This window comes from Toxorhynchites rutilus, chromosome 1, assembly GCF_029784135.1.
Source record: "Toxorhynchites rutilus septentrionalis strain SRP chromosome 1, ASM2978413v1, whole genome shotgun sequence".
Lineage (NCBI taxonomy): Eukaryota > Metazoa > Arthropoda > Insecta > Diptera > Culicidae > Toxorhynchites > Toxorhynchites rutilus.
The window spans coordinates 29247344-29269033 of NC_073744.1; the positions used below are offsets into that span (position 1 = coordinate 29247344).

The 21690-nt window shown below is 37.7% G+C and overlaps 1 protein-coding gene across 1 annotated transcript in view; it reads right to left on the reverse strand.

The window, feature by feature from the left end:
- The window catches only part of LOC129769076 (ankyrin repeat domain-containing protein 50), a 40020-nt gene extending 21195 nt beyond the window's left edge, over nucleotides 1–18825 (reverse strand). Inside the window, exon 1 of the mRNA XM_055771094.1 lies at nucleotides 17864–18825. The gene's annotated coding sequence lies outside the window, so the exon portion shown is untranslated. The remainder of the gene's footprint in view (nucleotides 1–17863) is intronic.
- Between the last annotated feature and the right edge of the window lie 2865 nt (nucleotides 18826–21690).

Sequence of the window (21690 nt, forward strand, 5' to 3'; positions counted from 1 at the left end):
GCAGATCGAGCAGTAGCTACCGAGAGGCGCCAGTAGGTTGGATAAGCGGTGAGCTTCTTGGTGCGATGGTGAACTGGTTCTCCGAGCTTGCGATAAAGTTACTGTGGAAACCGCAAATAAATAATTAATTTAATTCGTACTTTCTGCTGTCAATTAAGCAAATTGAAAAGCAAATCCACAGTACAATATTGTCCTCTTGGCGCAAAATTGTTTGCCTCAGATTCATTACTATCCCAGAACCAGCCCAGACAAACTTGCACAAACCCATGACTAGATCGTTTCTAGACATCTCCTTCGATTCGAATTTTGTTGAAATGCCTCAAACTTTTCGAACTCTGATTCCCAGGCATAAAAGAGCATAGGCAAAGTTTTTGCCTCTGCCATAATGAAGGTCAACTATTTCAATTTTTGTTTTGCTTTTCACAAGTATTTCCAGTGCCCGAGGGAGAGGGGAACACTTGCAGGTTCATAAACAAGCTATAATTCCGATTCATCTTCTTATGTAACGGCGTTGGAGGGTCGTTGTTGATACCGGAGCCCCACGGATTCCGGTCATAGGGCAGAGGGATACGTTCCTTTTTTCAAAAACTCATAACTTTTTAACTCCTGGGCCGATTCAGAAGATCAATATATCAAATTGAAGACAATTAGTTGGTATTGGTTGGAAAAATACTACACTTGCAAAAAAAAATTGATTTTGTTTTCGTAATTATTGAATGTATTTGTTTTTTTTTTGTTTTCATGACCTTGGACCAGAGAGCACTATATTTTTTATGTTTCCTCTTGAAATATTTGAATATTTTTTACATAACATATCCAAAAATCAATAACATATACAAAAATTAGCCAACCGCGAGTAATCGGTTACATATTACTAACATAGTTGTAAGACAAAAATTGTCAAAATATTGGACTCCCGGCCCCGTCAGGCTAACGCCACATGTGCCTTAATAAAAAATATATTTTGGGAAAAAAAAAAAAAATATCCAAAAATCAGAGATGTGATTTGCTTAGTTTTTGAGTTATGACTTCTGAAAGCCAACCGAAAAATCATTTTTTGCCTTTTCTTCCAAAAATAACTTTTTTAAAAATTTATTACCTTTGAACTACGGGACCGATTCAAATATTCAAGATATAAAATTAAAGCCAATAAGCTAGTTAAAAAAAATACTACACTTGCGAAAAATTTGGATTCTAATCGAATAGATCTCTAGTATAGTTGCATAGAAATATTGAACGAAGACTGAAAACAAGCTAAAATTGAAAAATCATGACTTGAAAACGAGAAAAGATACATCTTTGATTTGTGGATAAGTTATGTGAAAAAAGAGAAAGTTTATATTTAAAAAAATAGAAAAAATATAAAACAAATATGGCGTCCTCTATCTTTAACCGAGAAAACTATGAAAAACCAACACAATATATAATTACAAAAACAAAAATCCTATTTTTTCGCAAATGTAATACAGAAGACTAGATCATTGGCTTCAATTTGATATGTCGATCATCTCAATCGCTTCAGCTTTTCAAAAGTTATGATATTTCCAAAAAAGTCTTAATTGGAAAAAGGGGGAAAATTTAGATCACTTTGACCATCGGTGAACTTCCAAAATTTATAACTCAAAAACGAAAAAAAATCACAACTCTGATTTTTGGATATGTTATGTAAAAAATCCTCAGCGTCCAGGAAAAAATATTTTAAAAAGTATAGCCCTCTAGTCAAAAACCATGAAAACAACAAAAAACAAATACAATCAATAATTGTGAAAACAAGGTCCATCTTTGGCGAGCGTAATATATTTCTAAGACTAAGTAATTGGCTTTAATTTGATATGTAGATCATCTGAATCGGCCCAGTAGTTCAACAGTTATGAATTTTCGAAAAAAGTCATTTTTGAGAAAAAGGCGAAAAAATTGATTTTTCGGAAAACGGTCACCCTAACAAAAAAATAAAAAATATGAGTCTAATATTTTGCGAATATCTACCCTTTTCCACGAAAAGCTGAGAACCACTATATCGGTTTGACATGGAATGACTGAATAATTATATCGCCAGGTGTTGATTAGATATCTTTATGACCAGGGTTGCCAACTGTAGTTTTCAAAAATTAGGAAGAATGAAAATAAAAATCAATAAGAAATCAGGATAGCTCATGTTGGGTTGTCTGGAAAGCTCGTACCGATTTTTTGCGGAAACAAACTCTTCAAAGTATTTTTTATGTTGTCCACAGAGTCGAAGTTGTTGCACTTAAGTGAATTTTGCAGAAACTTGAATCTGTGATAATCTGTAGGTGCAATATCGGGTTAGTTTAGCTCAGGGACTCTCAAACGATTTTGGACAAGCGACCCTTTTCCAGAATGAAATGATACCATCAACCCCCAAAAAATCTGTGGTTGATCAGTGAGTAAACTTGATATCATTTTCTCATCAATAAACAGACATAAAATTCAGAAAATATCAAGTGTAATTAATAATTATTAATATAAGTTTCACATTTCAATATTTTCCACTAAAATATTAGTCATTCTTATAACGAGTTGGTTTACATAACACAATTTATACAGAATCATGTCGACCCCTGGGAAACTGATATCGACCCCAAAGGCGTTCGATGTATGGAATCAGGAACGTAGGAAACCACCGAAATTTTTTGAGAACGTCGAAAATCGATGAAACTGTTAAACGTGAACGTCACTGAAACAATTAAGTGCGATTCACATACAACATCCACGTTACGTTCACGTCCCGTCACGTCACGTTACGTCAATGATTCTACCATGCAATTCTCATGAAAACATTCACATACACCAGCAACGTAACGACCCGTCAGCATACGTTCAACGAAAACGACCGGCAGGATTTGTAGAAAAGAATAATTGACGGAGACGGACGGCTCGTTTGGTTTTTGTCTGGGCTTTGTGTCTCGGCTTTTGTTTTGATTTTGGTTGTACAGTAATTTACATCTAATTCAACATTTAGCTAATTGAACAGACCTGTGATGCAACACGTTTAATTGGACATGTTTACCTCTAATCGGACATTTTTGTAAACATTGAGTTCGGGGTCCAAATTATGGTCCCACATTGAAAGTCGCCACCAGTCGCGAATGTCCAATTACTGGTCAAAATCGCCTCCAATGCGACATTAATTGGTGCCTCAGCATGTCGCATTATAAGTAACTTACTGTACTTTGTACGTATGATCCAAATATAGGAGTTAAAATCATTCGCGACTAGCTGAAAGAAACAGTCTATATATTATTATTGTTGAATAACGGTCGGACTACGGGGTTCAAGCATTAAAATTCAATGATTTTCATTCAATTTTTCAAAATTTAGAACTGTTTCTAGGCATGCTGATTCGGAAGAGGGCATTGCAATTGAAAATTTTTGTAGGTGGCGACACCATTCAATAAATCATTCGTTTGACATTTGACGGGTCGGGCTGGTGGAAGCATTGACTGCTTGTGTGAACTGGTGGAGACGTTGACGGAACGTAGACGTTCTTTTCCGTAACGTTCTATGTGAATCGCACATTAAGTGCGCTACACATACACCGTCCCGTCACCGTGAAGTCAACGTAAAGGAATGAAATGTCAAATATTCCCTCATGGAAATCGTATGGTAGCATTCACATACAACATCACCGGCAACTTTGACGTCGGAAAAATAAGTCTGAGAGAATAGTTGACAGGACGGTGACGGTGACGGTGACGCTATATGTGTAGCAAACTTTAATCTAATTGAACCGTGTTCTGCTGAAAAAACGACCAGAGAAGGTAACGCAAAGGGATTTTTCTTGATAACAATATCTCGACACACCAAACAAGACCGGTCAGGGAATCGGTTGAGCTACTCAATAGAGATAAACCACCACATGCGACTTATGTTCACCTTGGCTTCTTCCGATTGCCATTTATTTTCATCGATTATATACACACTCGCTGATTAGCGCTTCAATGCTGATGAAAATGTCAGGCGAGGAATGAATTGCCTGACAATTGGGAAAAGGGACAGGTGCAGCTTCCAATGCACAATCGTCCAGGAAGTGCATTCAAGTTGAAATTAGCATCTAGAGCTCGGAATTTATTCTCTAGACAAAAACTGTCTTCGACAAAGTTGTTACATGTGACAAAGCGCTCATTTGAATGTTGTCACAAATAGGGTTACCAAAATTTTCGATGAAATAAAAAATCTAACTTTCTTATCTTTATAGATAGAAGTAGATATGGTTCGACAATGTTTTAGCCTCAGTTATGTTAAGCAAATTTGTAGAGCAAAGTTTTTTTTCTATCTCTTGAAATAACCGATATAGCGCTTTTTTCTAAGTTTTTTTCTTAACTTGCAGAATAAAGCATAATTTTTTGAAAAAAAAAACGAAGAAACTTACCGGTGCTCCTATTACATTTTTATGTCATGTTGTATATTACACTGTTGGCATTTAGGCGTGAGAGTATTCCTATCTTATCGATACACAACACATGTCGCCTTTTTTCGGCGTAAGAATATTCCTATCGTTCAAATGTCCACAGTTGCACTATACACTGCGGGACTGCCAATATGAGTCGAATTTTTGTGTTATTAATAGTACCGAGGCGATCTGGCGTAGTGGTAACATCCATGCCTCTCACGCTAAAGGTCACGAGTTCAATTCTCACTCCCGACATTCTTCCAAAAATGGAAGTAAAAGTGACGAACCAGCCAAATGAGTTGAAAATCACTATAATACAGACAAAAAAAAAAGAAAAAAAAAGTACCAATTACCAATGCAGCAGACCGTAATGTGAGCGTTGCGTGGATGTAGTAGCTAGAATAATACATCAAGATGGTCAGTTGAGGGCCCTGAGTTATGAGCTCATGATCGTTCGCTTAGTAGTGGACACGCAACCAATAAGGCTACCCCCTTTTATAAAACATTGACAACACATAAAATCATCAATGCTCACGTGCGATTCAATCATACACAAACACAAAACCGATGCGATACTATATTCAATATTTCTCTTCTGTGCTTTCCTCGCTCGTCAGTGCTAACTCTGCGCTATGCTTGCATCGTGCATATTCTGTGAATGCTTTTTGGAGAGAGAAATTTCGCGTGTCCGTTCCCGCGGTAGCAAAATTTAAACTGAGGTTGGCTGGGAAGCGCACAATATTTATATTTCTTCTGCTGCCGGCCTACGACATCCATCAACCGCTGAACAATCATGACTGAAATGGGGTTCTGCTTATTTTTCGAATGCAAGAACGATGGTAAGAACGATTTACAGTCAGTGTAAATAACTAAATATTCTATTACATTCGTCAATCGATTCGTAATTACCTTGCTTAGAGTAGTTATCACTGCATTTCGAACAATGCCAATCGCTAGTAGAAATTTTTTTTTTACAGAAATGAATTTGTCATAAATACATAAATATGTCTGAGTGTACGCGTGGCCTAAAGAGGGTCACGTGTACCATCGGAACGCGGCACAGATGACGCGTATTTTAACACATTGAGCTCCGCGTCGCACAGTTCTGAAAAAAGACGATCAAAAATCTTTTCTCGTCTTACCCTCTAAGGGTGGTTGTCTTCAGAAAAGTTGTTTAGAATGTTGATTCGGATAATTTGACGGTTTCATTTAAACTCTTACTAAGTTACAGTAAAAATTAAAAAAAAACTAACTTTTTATACTTACGAGATAGTTGAGTTATGTCTTCAGCAGCTTGTAGAGCTTTAAATTTCATGAAACTTTGCTTAAGATACATAATATCTATCTATAAGTCCTTCAGTGATATAACTGTTTTTCTGGGGAGACTATCTCAAAACTAGTTTTTTAACTTAAGTTATACCTAAATTAAGTTATATCAACTCAACATGTTCCACAAAGTTTTAGCAGCGTTCCGCGGTACAAAAATATATATATTTATAAACTTTTGATATTTTCTTGAGAATTTTATTTTGAGACTTAGTGCTATTTCAAGTCACAAATATAAAAAAAAAACACATACGAACATATACAGTGGAACCCCGATTATCCGCGGAATAGTCGGGCTAGCTCACCGCGGATCACGAAAATCGCGGATAACACAACAAATGACTAAAAATGAGATGCAAACACAAAAAACACAAGAACATTTCAGTATGAAAACAATGTTTTATCAATACAGGAATCATTGAACTATCCATCTGTTAGGTCGTGTAGTCAAATAATGTGAAAGTCATGACCAAAACAGAAGAACAAAAACCTACCACTCATTGTCAAATTTAGGGTAGGTTCATAGAATTACTATGGAACTCGCTTTCGCGGATAAACCGCACCGCGGATCACCCGCTCGCGGATCACTCGCTCGCGGATAATGGGGGTTCTACTGTATATATAAAAATTGATTTCTGTCTGTCTGTCTGTCTGTCTGTCTGATTCTTATGGACTCGGAAACTACTGAACCGATCGACATGAAAACTAGTATGTAGGGTTTTTTGGGGCCGGGGAAGGTTTTCATGATAGTTTGAGACCCCTCCCCCTCTCTATTTGCCATACAAATAGAACACAAGTTTCTACATTACTTGAGAATTAATCAAACAAATAAAACGAAATTTAGCATGTGAAGGTTCTAGGATGCAATAAATGATTCTATGGTGGTTAGACACTCCACCCTCCTCTCTAAAGGGGGGCTGCCATACAAATGAAACACAAGTTTCTGCATTACTCGAGAATTAATCAAGCAAATGAAACGAAATTTGGCATATGGAGGTTTTAGGGTGCAATAAATGATGGTGGTTAGATACGTCTCCCCCCTCTCTTAGGGGGTGGGGGTGGTGTTTCTGCCATACAAATGAAACACGATTTTCTGCATTACTCGAGAATTAATCAAGCAAATGGAACCAAGTTAGGCATATGGAGGTTTCAGAGTGCAATAAATATTTTTACGGCGGTTAGACACTCTTTTCCCCTATCTAAAGATAGGGTGCTGAACAACTCGAGAACTAATCAAACAAATGGAATTAAACTTAGCATATAGAGGTTTTAGGGATCGATAAACGTTTCTATGGTAGTTCGAAACTCCTCCCCCCTCTCTAAAGGGGGGCTCCCATACAAATGAAACACAAATTTCAGCATAACTCGAGAACTAATCAAGCAAATTGAGCCATATTTGGCATGTGGAGGATTTACGGGGCACGAAACGTTTCTATGGTGAATCGACACTTCTCCTCCCTCTCTAAGGGGGAGCACCCATACAAATGAAACCCAAATTTCTGTATAACTCGAAAACTAATCAAGCAAATGGAGCCGAATTTGGCATGTGAAGATTCTAGAAGGCACGAAACGTTTATATGGTAAATAGACACTCCTCCCCTCTCTCTGAAAGGGAGTGGAGTTTTGGTAGAAGTACTAGGAATTTTATAGTAAAAGGTAAATTCTACGGGGTCGATTAGAAGATCAATCAATGAACAGTTCTGCGATTGGACCCATGAACTTGCGCTTAGTAAGAAAACGTGAATGTTTGAAGGTATTGATAACAAAAAACAAATTTTGGGCGGGGCGAAGTTTGCCGGGTCAGCTAGTTTAAATATAAATTAAACCAGTACTGAGCATTGTTTTAGCATTGTTTACAAATCGATTACAGACGTAAAGCCAGTTCGATTCTGGTACGTTGTTCCCTCGGTACGCCCAGACTGATAAGGTGCAGTAGCAGTTCAGCAAGGTTCACCGTCCGGTGAATCCCTTCTGCCGGTGGTCACCACCCATGGTCACCAGGCAATCCACGATAAGTACTTCAGCGTCTCTTTCAATTTGCCATATAGTTTCGGTGAGGGTTCAGAAGAAAGGAAGTAAGCAAAAATCAATTTTTTGGCTGCAGCTGTTGTCCGAATCAAGTACACACCCGCAGTCTTCACTATTCTATCTCTCGTAAGAAAGACATTATTTATTTTATCTGAGCAATACAATTAGAACGAAGCTTCAATGTCATGTGGAGAACTCCGCTGGCGATGTTTGCAAATCATACCATTTTGCCCATTTATAAATAAATCTTGCTTTTGCCTATGACATTGTACACGCCGAAGCCAGTTGTCTGCCATTGATGGGTTTTCTACTCGCGACGTCCGTCCGGAAGCGCTTGTTTTTTGTCCGAATACAGAGCAGCAGAAGTACACATATTATGTGAAAATCGATATGAGTGACGATAATTAACTTTCAACTCGTTAACATCTCTTGACCGCGTGTGTGTATGTGTGTATAACGACAACGGTAAGTGATGGCGAAGAAAGGAAAATCGTGGTGTTTTTGCTCTTCCACTTCCCATCCAAAACAACTTATAGGGACTCTTCTTGGCATCTGCTTAGTATATCTGCGCGCTAGTCAATGGGAGTCTACCCCGGGGCGATCCACTTCAGCTATCGGAGAGTGTACTATGCAAGTGCGATAGATAAAACTCAAGGGCGTACACTTCGCAAATATGAGGCTGTATGTGGGCCTCGTTTTACATTTTTGATGAGCTGCTGATTATCTGTTGATGCAGAACCAAACCGCCGAGGTGGAAAGTAACGATAAACACCACTTGAAAGGGTGGTCTGTTATTGTCAGTAACAGCTTTTCATTCTCGCTTCCTTCATTAATAAGTTATTCCAGAGTTGTGCCACATTTGTGCTTGCAAAGATACCCTCGAAAATTGCACATTAAGGTCTACGTAAAAAATAATTGGTTTACATTCCCGTCACGACAAACATGAAAGTGATGAAAGTCTCTTAATTTCGTTCCGAAAGTGCCATCAGCATTTCACGATAATGCGAAGCTAATTCACGACGTCATCGGACCAAGAATTTCTTAATCAGTGGCTGGTGACAGTGGCATTTCGCGTTTATTCGATTAGTGTGTGCGCATTCGAAGCTGAAAATGTTCCCACGCAGCAGAGCACAGATCGAAGGAACACTCGACGTATTCCTTCTATTCTTCCCTTACCCACAAACACGTGTTGTGTGATATGAGATTCTTGAATGAATTTCCGAACACATACGACGAAAACGCCCCCACGCCCTGAATGTTACATTTACGCAAATGGAACATTCATTGTTCATTCAGTACCCCTCCATTCTGAAAATCGATTACATCAGATCAGATCATCGTGTTGTATGCATACTCTGTCCGGATCTGCCACGCACTTCACACCTTCGCATCAGCCCCAAAGACTGCAGCGGCCGCATTCGCAATAACAGGAGGTTAATAAGGGCGAACAGCTGAATCACATCTGACCTGCTACTGGTGGTGCTGATGCGACTGCGGCTTGACGAATCCCATGCGCGCAGATGCTTGCTTTGCATGCATACTCTGCTGCTGCCTTTCTTTACCGGCCGAAAATCAGGTCACGTGTGTTCGAAATTCTATAAACATCAACAAACACCACACTCTGCGGGGGCGCTTGCTGCCGCATGTTGGACACAGTTCCGTGCTGTAATCAATCGGTGGGCCTCAGTTATTACTAGGTCATGCAAAGGAATAATAACTCATTTGCTATTCCCAGTGGAATCAGCTAGTCGGGTGAGGAATACAAGTGATTCAATTCAGGTGGCATTATTTTCTAATGCATCAATTTCGGGTCCACCGGAAAACATCGTTCAGTTTGACCTTAAAATCATAGCCTCTATTCTAGATGACGAGACGAACAATTACAAATAAAAGTCATAGTGTAAATTAAATAATATAATAAGTTTATATCAATTTAATTTTGGAAAAAAATTATTTATCTTGTGTTGATGAGAAATTAATGTTTTGTTTCTAAAATCCGGTATCCGGTCGGTATTGGCCGGATAGGCCGTATACCGGAAAGATACCGGGTATCAGGGTTACCATATCTACAGAATAATCTTTTTTTTTCAGTCCTTTTGATACCAAGAATCTGTAGATACTTCTTCTTCTTGAATGGCGTTAACGTTCCCTTGTGGAACTTTTGCCGTCTCAACGTATGCATTAACTAGCGTCATTTATTAATACTTGGTCGAGATTTCTTAAGCCAAATAACACGCCTTGAATGTATTCCGAGGGGCAAGCTCTTGAATACGCATGACCACAGTGCAAGTCGAAGGAAATTTCTTTGACGAAAAATCCCCCGGCCAGAACGGGAATCGAACCCGAACACCCGACATGATAATGTGAGACGCTAACCACTCGGCCACGGGTCTGTAGATACAGATTACAGATTTTTCAGGTTTCCATATAGATTTACAGATTTTTCAAAATAACGATCCAATATTAGTTATGGCTCGATCACAATAGTATTTTTTCCCAACTCATCAATTTTATTCATATAGGATTCGAATCAGTCTGAATAAGAGTCATTTTGACATTCACGTGTAGCGTGTAATACTGCTTTCTCATGTTCAATCTAAGGCGAAAAGATGCCAAAGTATGTGTCATCAGCTAGCTTTACAATAAATGAATATCACTGTTTATCTTTTTCCTCTTAAAGCACAGTAAATGCAAATTTTTAAGTGGTTGATGGTATCCAAATTTATAATAACTATGCCAACCAATGATACTAACGCGAAGATTATGCTTCAAAATCTTATGCATATAAAGATTAATCAAGATTTTCCCACGTATAACTCATCATCACAAGGGAACGGCTGATCAGATTTGAGTCGTCTATATATTGTTGTGTCTGTCTCCACTCAAATTAAAATGATAGAATGCTTTGAAGAATATTTTAATAAAGGAAAATTTAAGCATATGTACTGCAGCGAAAAGTGGAATCGAAAAAAATTATTACGCATTTGATCTACAATGATAAGTTTCTCCGATTGAAATTAATTTATTCAATTGGAATTAATTTTGACGACATTGATATTTATGTTTCGCCATTTTGTAAATATTAATGGATTTTCAGGTGAAAATGAAGATGAATCGCCAAAATGTGGTTATCAAATTCGAGTAAAGATTGTCCGATTTGAGCTGAGATCCCTCCGTAGATGAATGTAACGATGAAAAAAGTTGTTTTTTTTTTTGGAAAATTGTAAAGGAAATAGGAATAAAATCGGAAAAAAACTGAGCAATATGAAACTGCTCCCGAGCTTGGTAATCTGAGTTAACTGCAAATTATAGATTGATATTTATTTTCTATTATAGTCTAAAGACTTTAAAAATTAATTCATGTTTAGCAGTGACAAATGCCAATTGAAAGATTGATCAATAAATTTTCTGGAATTCAAGCCACGAGCGTTCGCTTTCTGAAAGAACGTGAATGTTCAGAAGTATTCATATCAAAAAATCAATTTTGGACAGGACAAAGTTAGCCAGGTCAGCTAAATGAACTTAAAAATGTAACCCTTTGCGGTGGTCTTAAATTTCGACATGTATGTAGTACTGGTCGCAATTATTTTTACTTAAAGAAGCAGTGATGTATAACTTTGTAAGATGAACAAGATTCCTTTATTTTTGTAAACTTCTGATAAGTATTCACTAAACAATGTTTTTATGTTTATGATTAAAAAATATTTGTTATAATTCTTTTTCGCGTGATATCTGTCGCATGTATTACCGAAATAATTAGTTTGTCGTCTTTCGACTTTTATCTTTCTGTTTGAACATACAAAACAATGCTCTTTACATCTATAATACAGCGCCGCAATACATGGAGTTTTCCATTATTTCTTTCCCCGAGCACGGATGAAAACTTTTGTTTATACTGAGTACCGTTATCTATTATTCATAGTAACACCGTTTTGGTTCGTGAATAAGTTCACAAGACATAAAAATTCGTTTAGAAAAAGTGTGAACTGATACATTGTTGCATAAATTATAACATTAGTATACTTCTTTGCTGTGGTGGCTGAGAGCAGACAAATGACCGCAAAGAGTAAATACAGATTTCGATACAGATTTTCTGAGAAAAAACACAGATAAAAAGATTTTTTTAGTTCAAAAACACAGATTTTATTATGGCAACCCTGCCGGGTATCCGTTTTATCTCTCATCTCGTTTGACATCTATATCAATAACTGTCAAACTCTCAAACTGGTGTAAATCAAGGCGCTCAAGGGTCTTTCTGATTAAACGCTCACGCAAAAAATCGAATAGATCCTTATAATTTTTTTTTCGCTCCGCCAGGGTAACACTGCATTCCCCACTTCGCGACTATAATATACGGCTACTCGTTCAGTCTAATCGGATGGCTTTTAGTGTCAAGATGTACAATTTACAGGAATGTGTATATTTAGTGAAATCGTATTACTCGAGCAACCGAACCCTTAATGAAACTTTGTCCTCTTATGGTAAGAATTCCAACATTTCTCGTCGTCGATTATTTTCTCCGGGTGGTACGTGAAGGACCATTGCTATGTTAATAAGCCACAATATTTGAAGGGCCTTTCAGATTAAACGCTCACGTAACAAATTTCAATAACTTCTACAAAAATGAACCGATTTTTATTTAAAAAAATGGTGCCGATACTGCAACAGTAAAATACGTGCAATTCAATTTATTTTTTAATTTTTTTAAAAATATTTTTTTCTTTTTTTTTTTTAATGCAATACACTAAATTCAGATCTCTGCTGCCAACAAATGGGCCGTTTGGAGTCAGAATTGGCCAACAGAAGATGTGTTGTGTTCCATCACGACAACACAAGGCCACACCATTCTGAGAGCTTGATTGGGATGTTTTAATGCCTCCACCATATAGTCCATTCTGAAGGAAGCTTCATAATATCTCTATCATAGAAATCTTTATTCTTATTGGCGAAAAACTCTAGCAACAGATTTTTACAAACTTCTCTCGATTCCAATTTTTTATCACTCTGTTTAAATTAATTACAATTTGAATACATTTGTTAATTTTTTTTAAGAGACCACTTTTTTCCCCTACATCCATTTTCAATTAATAAATTAAAAAACTATCAATCATATCATACCAAAACCATAACATCTTTTGCATGTTGAATTAATGTGACTCATAGTTACTATCGTATCAATTCAGTGTAGTGTTAAGCGTTGCACCTAGCTGTTGACAGAAAAATGTCAAAAATCAAAACAAATATTTGTGTTTCGCAAAGCCGGTCCCGGACCAAAAAAAACACATTCAGGAGATGATTGATGAAATTTCCTACTGAAGGAGTTGCATAAGGATATGTTCATAAAGTAATAGTCATACGAAAATTTCATAACTTTCGTTCATTATTGATGTTTGGTTTAAGATTATAATGGAATATAACAATAACAACGAAATAATAAGCTCAACAAAAGTCAATAGCTAATTTATCCCAAAGAATTGCTGTTGATAAAATGTATCCGAAATAAAAAGCAAAAGTGTCCGAAATTCAAAATCACGGCACCATGAAGAAATTTACAAATCTATATATATAAAAATGGGTTTCTGTCTGTCTGTCTGTCTGTCGTGTGATTCTTATGGGTTCGAAAACTACTGAACCGATCGACATGAAAATTGGTATGTAGAGGTTTTTGGGGGCGGGGAGGGTTTTCATGATAGTTTGAGACCCCTCCCCCTCTCTAAGGGGGGCTGCCATACAAATGAAAAACAAATAACTACATTACTCGAGAATTAATCAAGCAAATGAAACGAAATTTGGCATGTGGAGTTTTCAGGGTGCAATAAATGATTCTATGGTGGTTAGATACCCCTCCCCTCTCTCTTAGGGGGGGGGGGGGGTCTTGGCTGCATATGGACGTTTTAGGGTGCAATAAATGTTTTTACGGTGGTTAGACACTCCACCCTCTCTCTAAGGGGGAGCTGTCATACAAATAAAACACAAATTTCTGCATTACTCCAAAACTAAAAACCTTTCTAAGGGGGAGCCGCCATAGAAATGAAACACAAATTTCTGTATAACTCGAGAACTAATCAAGAAAATGAAACCAAATTTGGCATATGGCATAATAATTTTTTATGGTGGTTTGGCACTCCTTTTCCCTCTCAAAAAGGGGGGGGGGAAGGTGCTGAGCATCTTGAGAACTAATCAAACAAATAAAGCCAAACTTGGGATGTGTGAGTTTTTGGGTACGAGAAATGTTTCTATGATGGTATGACACCCTTTCCTTCTCTGGAAAGGAGAGGGGGTCCCATAAAAATAATGCACATATTTCAACCAAACGTATACCAAACAGGATAATTGAAAATTTTCGGAAAACTCTGAAAGAAAAATGGGAAAATTAAAAAAAATTCAATTCACATGTGTTCCACAATTACATATCGACAAGCGTTGTCCATTTGATGTTCGCGGTGACGAAATTGATCTTCGTTCGAAAGTGGAAATGTATTTTAAAGTGATAAAACGCACTCCTTCATCGTCTTCTATGTATATAAATAAAAATGGATCGCCGATTGTGTTGATAAGAGCAAAACTCGAGAAAGTAATTGTTCAATTTAGGGCTGTCTTCATTCTATCATATTGTCTGTATCAATCATTTATTCCATGTAGCTGAGAAACATGTTTTTTGCAAGTGGATGAAAAATCTTGCACGAGAATTGAGTCTGAAAATAATCTGATATTATAATGTTGAGTTTTGGTAGAAGTACTGAAATGTTATAATAAAAAATAATTTTAAAGAGAAGATTAGAAGATCGTGCGCATAGCAAGAAAAGTTGGATGTGATAACAAAAAATAAATTTTGGGCGAGACGAAGTTTGCCGGGTCAGCTAGTTTTAAATAAATATAACATGATTTTGTGGAATTCTGTGATTTATAACTTACATGAATACCTTCTATTTTTTAGGAACGATAATTTGTCATGCTATGATGTCAATATTTTTTAGTAGTTGAAGTTATAATCGTAAGCGCTTGAGTGCTCGACTTCCGATATGATGTAAATGTAAATAGCGTTTAAATTTTCTATATAACACACAAAATGTATTAGATGTACAATTATGAATTTACCGATTATTTCACAAAAATTAGCAGTGGGTTATATCTGTGATATAACCGCAATGTAGACGGTATAGGTAATTTTTTGCATTGAAATATGAATGGTATATTTCGAAGCCGAACATTACCGGGCAAACGTATGTCCGTCCATCCGACTAAAGGATTCATCTTGTTTTAAACTAACCGGGTAATCGATGGAACACAAGTTTGCCTGCTTTTTCAAAATACTTTCATCTATCATACACACATATTGGTTTTATGCTGGCTGATTTCTGCTAGGAGTATTTTATTTCGAAAGTCGAAAATTCGAGATAAAAGTGGGAAAACAATATTTCAATTTCGGTCGCACACTCCAAACTGAAAAAAAGCACTTTTCTAACATTTCATTGGTGTAGTTGTGCGGCTGTCTTCCCGACTTCAGGTATCAAATAATGTATTTCAATGACTTATAGACATCTTTGCTGATTTACCTTCGATCAAGAAGTATATCTGCCTTCTAATATTATTTTATTTGAAATCCTGGAACGAAATTCTATCTTGTTATTATATTCGCTTTGGGAACTATTCATAATAATAAAATTTCCAACAACAAGTTTTCCTCTGATGCAGCTTTGCAGAACTACCAACGCAGCTATTCGACGGAATATATTGGAAACAATCATTAAGCAGCCATTTCAGCGTCGATTTGGAAAGATAACTGTCTACTTATTACACGAATAAAGTCACGACTCACGTCCAAACCTTTGAACCACGCTCTCGAAGAAACATTTGGAATTATTGAATATAACCACCGCCCAAGACTTCCAGTATCCCAATCGGTTTGCCAACTCAAGAGGGAGCTCTGACGCAGTAATTGGAAAAATTCATCGTATGAAATCAGTCTATCAAACAATTCGCCTTCCTGGGCACCCACCTTCGCGAGAGTGTCCGCCTTCTCATTGCCTGGAATTGAGCAATGAGAGGGAACCCATACACAGGTTATCTTATAAGATCCTTCGATCAGTGCACTCATCTGCTGCCTCACTTTTGTGAGGAAATAAGATGAGTGCCTACTAGTTTTCATCGACTGGAGAGCCTCAAGCGAACTGAGACTATCCGAGAAAATGAAGTAATGGTTTGCAAGCTTGTTTGAGATCATCCCCAATGCGAAGTCGATTGCTGTCAGCTCAGCAACATAAACGGAAAAGGTTCCTGCAGTTTACGGAAGGCGCAAGAATTTTCATTGAAAACACCGAAGTGTTTATCGCTTTGTACGCTCCTCTTAGCGTCATGTTGATACACGAGAATAACCACGCCATGGGAGGTGTGGAAAGGGCAGATTGACTTATTTGACGGTTTCATATTCGAATCAAAACAAATCAGTATACGAACCGCTTGCCGTATCTTTTACTCGATATGACTATAGTGAACTCACATGTTTTGTTCAAGCGACTAAACAAGACATATCTATCCTCCGGCATTGTACCACCTACCAAACTATCGAGCTGAGGTTAAGAAATTCAATCATGCCTCCCAACCTTCCTGTTGCCCACATATTAGCACCACAAAGAAACCATCCACTTCGAAGCGAGTGTATGTTCCACCCTCTAATGTCAGGCATGATAGAATAGAAATCCGGGATTTACATCGGAAACGCAAGTCATATACCTTGAATTTGATATCAATTTGTACCTGCAGTCAAACCAGAATTATTTTCATGCTTTCCATCATAAGGAATAACTACTACGAGCGGTTCAAAAGAAAAAGATTTATTCGACCAGATACCCAAGGCGGATTACTGGTTTTGTAGTATAAATAAAAAATTCGAAACTTTAAAAAATTGCCATTATGTTATTCTATTTTCTCATCAAAAATGTGATCTAATATATGTTTTTCACAAAAAAAATAAAAAAAATGGGTTTTGGAGGGTTAGCCTAACTAAAAATATATAAGAATACAGTCTTAGTTGGCCTTTTGTGAGGGCGTTGTGGCGTAGTGGTAACATCCATGTCTCTCACACAAAGGTCACGAGTTCAATTCTCACTCCCGACATACTTCCAAAAATGTAAGTAAAAATGACAAACCAGCCTAAAGTGTTATGTAATGCTCCATAATAGAAGAAAAAAATTAGATGACTTTTTTTGCCAGCTTATGTTCACATGGAATGGAATCCTCGCATCTGCGTGCCCGTATAAATTGTGCAAAATTATACCAGAGGAATAGTTCGAAAACCGGCATACCAATAAGAAACGCATTTGAATTCATTCATTGGATGTTGACAAACAATGTTAATAAACGGTCTGGGTAAAAATGCGTACCAATAAATATCATTCTTCACTAATATGGACTGTGTTATTATATTCTGCGAATCAACTTCGTTTGGAATTCTCATTGGCCATGTAACCAACCAAAACGAGGTTTGGTTGGATGCAGCAACTGATGGTAGAAATTCAATATTTTTATATGGAAATCTATTAGCATTTATTTTATATACTTTGCGAATCATTTTTGGTATTATTTGAATTAATAAAATGTGGTGGAAGGAAAAAAGTTCCAGAGCACTGAGAGAAGGCCATAATCAAATGGAAGTAACAAAATATGATTTCCACTGTCCGCACAACCGCAGGTAACGGAAACATCTTAATTAATTTTAGATCATCACTTATCCGCACGTTACTTTGTTAACAATTCGCCAACAATCATCGCAAATCTTCAGGGCGGCATCCTCGTGCAGCAATCGAGGACGCATAATGGGGAGGAGGCTTTTGCTCTGGCATGAATGACGTACTCTAGACTTATCGATTTTTTATGCTTACATTTCACTTTGTTCCTCCCATGCTTATTCCGATCACAAGCGTATCGCAGTAACGTTGAGTGCGGTATTGCATAGAATAGCTCCCCTTCCGTTTTCGAACAAATCACGATCGGGATAATACTTTTCATTATTATTATTTTCCTTTCGGAGTCGACTTCCGATGCAGCGCACCGATTTTAAGACATAATCGGGTTAATTTGAATTAGTATTCTGTGTACCTGTTCAAACAGCAGACACTGACTATTATCGAGTGTGCGGTGGATGTCCCAGACCGGATGGCTACCAAATCCCTTGGAAGAAATCCATCGAATGTTTCACTCGTCAGTGAGGAATCGTCCCCTCCCGAGGAGTGTTACTTTACGTAGTTTTTAACTCGTTCTTTCGGATATTTTTTCTCATATGAAACATGAGCTGTTATCTGATGCTACAAAGTAAATCAACCTTCCGGGATGCAATCAGTTACTCTCGTTTTCGTTGAAATTGCATGATTATCTGCACTACATCACATCAATCGCAATTAACTCTCACGCACCAATCATCATATTCATGATAGTGTTTTTAGTTTTACTTCCGTAAGTTTGTTTTCAGCATCTTTCTTGTGATTCATATATCGGAAAACCGGATTGCATTCTATTCTGCGTCGGAAAATAAAACTGTTCTTCCACTTGGTTTTTTTCAGGATACTTTTAATTCACTTATTTCAATTTGGATTTACTTTTCACCGAAACATTGCGTATCAATTATCACGAACCACAAAAATAATCTCCGCCCGGAGCTATGAAACATGCGAATGAAAAAAATCCTGATGTACCAACACACCCATTAAATGAGCTTTTTTCCTGCTTCCTCAAATTGATTTTCGTTCGTTCCATTCACGTAAATCAAGAAGACCGTGGGCACAGACTCTGCAAGGGGGAATGGCTTTGGACGACGCAAAGCCGTGGGCCTGCACTCAATGCAATCAAAATCTTTCTTCTTATCTTCCGGAAACACTATACTTCCGAACACATTATTATTCGGAGTTGGTCTATTACATCATTTGCCACCAGAAGAACCTTAACACAAGCTGACTGGATTACATTTTCTACCGAAAGTTAGCGAAAAACTAGGCAGCACTCGCGATTCTCAACTACACTCTACTGCTTGCTGCTGCTGCCATGAAAATTTTCACCACTGTTTTCTCCCCCCCTTGGGCCCTTCCACTATCGTATCAACAGAAAACACTCTTCAGTTGCGTTCATCCGTCAAAACACGATCCACAGTTTTGATTGCTTCCAATGCTGGAGTGTTGCAAAATGCATCCCATGGACATTGGATATTGAAACCGAGATCTCGGGATATTAAATTCTGTTATCGATCAACCGTTTGTCCGAAGGTAAAATATTTGATACTTTGGCCAATACTGCTTGTTCGCGACGATCGCGACCCGAGCTATAAAACGAGTGGAGAAGAGGAGAAGAAAGGATGATGCAATCGCATGCACACATAGCATATGTAGTGCAGTGTAAGTGTAGCTTTTAGTTTTTTCCTTCATTCAGTTTGTGATAACATCGAGAAATTAATGGTGTGTTTTAGCCGCTGAAATTTCTCTGCTGGTTCTGCTGTGTGCCGCTGAAGGTTGCATCTAAAACTAATTTTTGGGTATTTATTTTTTTGGTCAGCATTTGTACGACGTCGCCCGCTATGCAGTCGGCTTCCCAGACTTTAATTGGCAACATGCACCCAAAAAAAAAATAGAAAGCTTCTTTCTATTTAGAGAATGTTTTCTTTGAACGAAACCAAGGATTATTTAATCAGACTTGCAAAATGTGCATGAACGATCTATAAACTTTTACTTAGTCGCGGCAATACATACACACACTCTTTAGAGATACACGGGCCGAAGGTTGTGCAGTCCACTGATGATTCAACAAGAGCCAAAGGTTGTACCGCTCATGACAACTCTTCACGAGCTGATGATTGTGTCGGCTAGTGATCATTCTATCCTGGATTCCTCGAGTCGAAAAAGACGCACCACGCTAGATATGGGGTGCAGACTAGGGGGTCGTTGCTGATTAACGGTCAGCTGCATCCCAATAGGAAGTATCCCATGTCGGGCACACGTACAGAGCACTGAAGACTTCTTTCTTCTTCAATGGCACTAACGTTCCTAGAGGAACTTCGCCGTCTCAACGTAGTATTACTTGCGTCATTTTTATTAGTACTTAGTTGAGATTTCTATGCCAAGTAACACGCCTCGAATGCATTCTGAGTCGCAAGCTCTAGAATACGCGTGATCACAGTGCAAGTCGGAGGAAATTTCTTTGACGAAAAACTCCCCCGACCAGAACGGGAATCGAACCCGAACACCCGGCATGTTAGTTGTGACGCTAACCACTCGGCCAAGGGAGCACTGAAGACTGCAACATCCCAATTATGAGAACACTTGTAATACTAACCTCGAGCCAACCGCGAGTAATCGGTTACATATTACTAACATAGTTGTAAGCAAACATTGTCAAATTATTGAACTCCCGGCCCCGTTAGGCTGACGCCATATGAGCCTTAATAAAAATATACATTTTGGTGCATGAACTTATAGCCTCTTAGTTCGTGCAATTTTTGAAATGCGAACTAAATTTCAGATTCGTTTCTGTGAAAAAGTATTCTACAAAGAAATGTTTTGGGATGAATAATTTCTTTCCGTGTATGAAAAGAAACGAAACGAAAGCAATGAATACTGCGACATCGGGTAATATGTTTGTACATGATGTTCTTGAATTATAAACATCGTGTTTGTTTTCACATGTCTATGTTTGTGTATCATTGTTCGTGTTGGGGATAGACACTCAACAATAGCGAGAATCATGTTCGAATTCAACCAAAAACATGGAATTTTCACATCGCGTGGACATGTGTAAGTGTTTTTCGGAAGACTGCCTATATCCATTATCAAACTTGGAAATTTCGAAGATTCCCAGCAAACATAAAATCGTATAACTAGCGTATACACAGCATAATATATACCATATTCTGGGTGGTATATGAAGCGCCTAACTGGCATATACAAGCAATATTGAAGGTGATATACATACATTGCTTGCGAATTAGTTTGGATAAACATACGACTAACACATGCACCTAGTCCGACTCTTGTCATGCGTATATACGATTTACCACAGGTAACCAAAAACAATCGAATGGCGGAAAATATAGAAATGGTCAAGTAAGGTTCAGTGCTGCGCTTTTTTAAAGTAATCAAAAAACATAAAGTTAAAATTTTCATTCATTAAATTTTACCAAAAGCTGCTTTCGGGTCTGCTCTTCTGGTAGAGATTAATTTGCTTCCCTAAATCACCATGTCACCACCAAACGTCGACACTGTCCATACAACATCGTGGATTTTGATATGCCAAATTCCTAATATGATGTAATATGGAGGTAAGCGTTCCGGCATAATTCTAAAGCCAGCGTTACACGATGCTACGAACACCCTCGAATGCTGGACGCTCGATGACTCGACGCATCGTATAGTCGACTGACGAGCTACGAACCTCCAATATCGAGTGTCGAATATTCGCGTTGGAAGGTAATTGGCGATCTAGGCGGCGCTGCGGTGAAATTGATGATGGTTTTCAATTTTGCCATGTGAGCTTATGGAAGTTTTGTAGTTCTTTCCATAAATTACAATGTTATAATCATAAAAGATTATTTGTTTGCGATGAGTTTGGAAGAAATTTAATTCTGCGCAATTTTATATATAACATGTTATTTATTTACCTCTTTCAGTAGTGAAAACTATAAACATATTGACAATGACTGAATTAAAGAAGGAAATTCGAGAGCACAATCAAACACAAGTAGAAATATGCACGATTCCTGCATGTGAGAACTACCTTGGAAAGCCCGGAAGTAAAATATACGTGATTTGTTTTTGAGTTTTAGGTTACATTAGCATCATTTTCTTAGTTCAAAAACAAAAACCAGATGTCCCACCGATCGTTTACGCTTTGCGTTAGATCGCCAATCCGTTCGTTGTGGATTACCTTCCAACGCGAGTGACACG